This window comes from Octodon degus, unplaced genomic scaffold, assembly GCF_000260255.1.
Source record: "Octodon degus isolate 3935 unplaced genomic scaffold, OctDeg1.0 scaffold00111, whole genome shotgun sequence".
In the NCBI taxonomy this organism is placed as follows: domain Eukaryota; kingdom Metazoa; phylum Chordata; class Mammalia; order Rodentia; family Octodontidae; genus Octodon; species Octodon degus.
Window position 1 is genome coordinate 3,835,256 of NW_004524687.1, and position 3,197 is coordinate 3,838,452.

General features: G+C 41.3%; 1 protein-coding gene across 1 annotated transcript in view; it reads right to left on the reverse strand.

The window, feature by feature from the left end:
• Rnf17 (ring finger protein 17) overlaps positions 1-3,197 on the reverse strand; it is a 228,465-nt gene that overhangs the window by 74,701 nt on the left and 150,567 nt on the right. The gene's annotated exons all lie outside the window — the stretch shown is intronic.

The following is a 3,197-nucleotide window of genomic DNA, read 5'->3' on the forward strand; positions in this document are numbered from 1 at the left end:
AAAACAAACAAACAAACAAACAAACAAAAAAAAACAAGTGAGTTACCAATGGTTTCTGTTCAAATTTCATTTTAGGATAGCTGGGTGTGATGGTATATACATGAAATTCCAGCACTCTAAGAGGCTGAGGGAAGAGGATGGCAAGTTTGAGTCCATTCTGGGTAAAACACTGACTTAGAAGAACTTGTACAAAATAAAAAATTATAAAATAAAGGACTGTGGATAGGGTTCAGTGCAAAGGCCTTGAGTTCAATTCCCAGTGGTAAAAGGAAACAAAAATACCCAAACCCACAAAATAGCCATTCACTAGACATGGTGTACACACCTGTAATCCCAGCACTTTGGAAGATGAGGCAGAAGGATCAAGTGTTCAAGGATACCCTGAGGTACATATTGAGTTCAAGGTTAGTCTAACCTACACAGTGAGATGTCTCAAAAAAAAACCCCAAAATATTGTGTACTTTCTGTGCAATAATAATACAAATCACTTTAAAACTTTCTATATTTAAAAAACATATAAATTGGGGAGATCCAACATGGGTGAATAGAGGAATCATCACATCACAGGGACTTGCAGATCAACTAAAAACAGAGGTAACTAAACAGGTGAGGGACATATACCCTGACACAGAAAACCAATTTGAAAAAAGATACTTGAAGATTAAATAAAAATGTACATGTAGAAATTTAAAAAGGGGGAAGAGGCCCTCCAGGGCCTGTTTGCAAGGCCATCGCAGGAACAGTGAGAATCTCCCAAATAGCTAGAGGGAACCAAGGAGTGTGGCAGAGTCTAGTCTCCCAGAATAGACTTGGGTATACAGTCCCTTTATTCTATCATGCCCTCTCTATACACCAAGGAGGATGCAGCTCTCAGTATCCTTGTCAGCACATACCAGGGGCTCTCGCTATTTACCCATTCACAAGTGGTAAGAGGACAAACAAGAGAACAGCATCCACGATTCTACCCAGTGCGTGTATCTGCAGTCATCAAGTTTGGCCTCAGCACAACTAAGTCACTGTGGGGTACCTCAAATCTGTCCCACATCAGCTAGGACCTTTATATGGCACAGAGAGCTAACACTGGTCACATGTGAATGTCTGCCTGACACCTGACACGGCTTGAGTTCTCATCTAGTACTCATTGCCCTATGTCACCCCTAGACCCACTGGAGATTCTACCTGACATCCAGCACTAATCTTAGGCAGTCTAGGTCTCCACAGGTAGTTTCAGTCTCATAAAGAGTCTCCACCTGCTGCACTGGGCCTGCTGGAGCATCCATTCAGTACCAGGCACCACACTTCCTGGTTGCATCTAGCCACAGTCCTGGACAGTCTTCATCTGGTGTATTAGGTTGGTCTTTTGAAGGACTAAAGGTTGGCCTGATTTGCCCAGTACCAAAACCCCCATGAGATTCTATGCAGTGCCCTGAATCCACCCCGCACCCTCTCTGGGCAGGCCAGAATTTCCCCATACTAAACCAGGCACACCCAAATTTCCACTTGGTGTCTCAGGCTGGCATGAGCCTTGATCTGGCATCATGAGCCGATACAATGGACACTAGAATATATATCAGGTACCCAGTGTTGGTCCCCATCAAGCAGGAATCCATGTCTGGTTACCTCAGAATCCAAAGCCCTACACCTTTCCTGGGCTTAGGTCTCAGCTTGGACAGTTGGCATAAATGGGTGTACAGATGGGGGCATCTTGAACAGAGAGTCCCCTAACAAGCCCACAGGCTATGAAGAGAGGCAAAGAATGTGACATGTTGGATTAAAGACTGGAAACTTGTTTTTTTCTTTTTTCTCCCTTCTTTTGACTAAACTTTTTGGTAGAATTTGGAATTTTTCATCAATTTTGTTGTTCTTTTAAAGTGTAATTACATTTCAATAGGTCATCTTTTGTTTTTGTCTTTCTCTCCCCCTTTCTCATTTTCTTTCAATTTTTAAAAAAGAGAAAACATAAAAAAATTAGACAGAATTTCATTAAACAAGATGATGTGAATTCAACAATGATTGCTATATTGCATATGGTCTTCAAATTAGTTGCTCAGATTACTAGATATAATCATACAAAATTGGTTAATTTAAAAAGAAAAAAACATTAACTATTCCTTTCAATAGACTAGAAGAAATTAGCAGTTCAAGTTTTGCAGCAAAACTGTGTGTATACACACACACACACACACACACACACACACACATATTTCCCCCCTTCTTTCTTTCCCTCATCTCAACTGTTCCCTTTAAGCAGTTTCATTTCTTTTCACAGTATCTATTGTACATTTGGTATTTTGTTTACTCTTTCAGATTCTTACACTAGGGGGACAATACAATGTTTATATATGTGGGTCTGACTTATTTGACTTATGAGTATAGTTGCATCCATTTATCTATAAAAGCATTGAGTTTGTCTCAGACCAATGTCTATCACTATATAATAAAGTAAAAATGGATCAAAGATCTAAATATTAAAACAGAAACACTAATTCTACTGGAGGAGAAAGAAGATGGGCATCTTGAAGACAGAAGTGTAGGCAGAAAGTTCATGAACAAAAACCAAACTGCATAGGAAATACTTCAAAGAATCAACAACTAGGATATCACTAAAAGTTTTTGCGCATCAAAAGAAAGCACCAACAGAGTAAAAAGAAAACCCATGAAAGGGGTAAAATTTTAGCTGACTGTCCCTCAGACAAAGGACTTCTATTTAGAACATATAAAGAATGAAAAAAAAAATGAGGCTTCCATATTTCAAAGACCCAATCAAAAATGGGCATATGAGATGAACACACACTTCTCCCATGAGGAAACACAAATGGAAAAGATATAAAAGAATGTTCAACATCATTGGTCATTCAAAAAATGCAAGTTAAGATCCTGAATAGACCCAGAGCCCAGGCCTGGCGAGTGAATGAGACTGCCCAGAGCCGTCGGATCCTGAATAGACCCAGAGCGCAGGCCCAGTGAGTGAGACGACCTGGGCCTGCCACCGGATCCTAAGTAGACCCAGAGTGCTGGCCTGACGAGTGAGTGAGACAACCAGGGCCATGGGATCCCGAACAGATCCAGAGCAAAGCACGGCGAGTGAGTGAGACAACTGAGAGCCCTCAGATCCTAAATAGACCCAGAGCGCAGGCCTGCCAGATCCTGAAGAGACCCAGAGCCCAGGCCCGGCATGTGAGTGAGACCACCCAGAG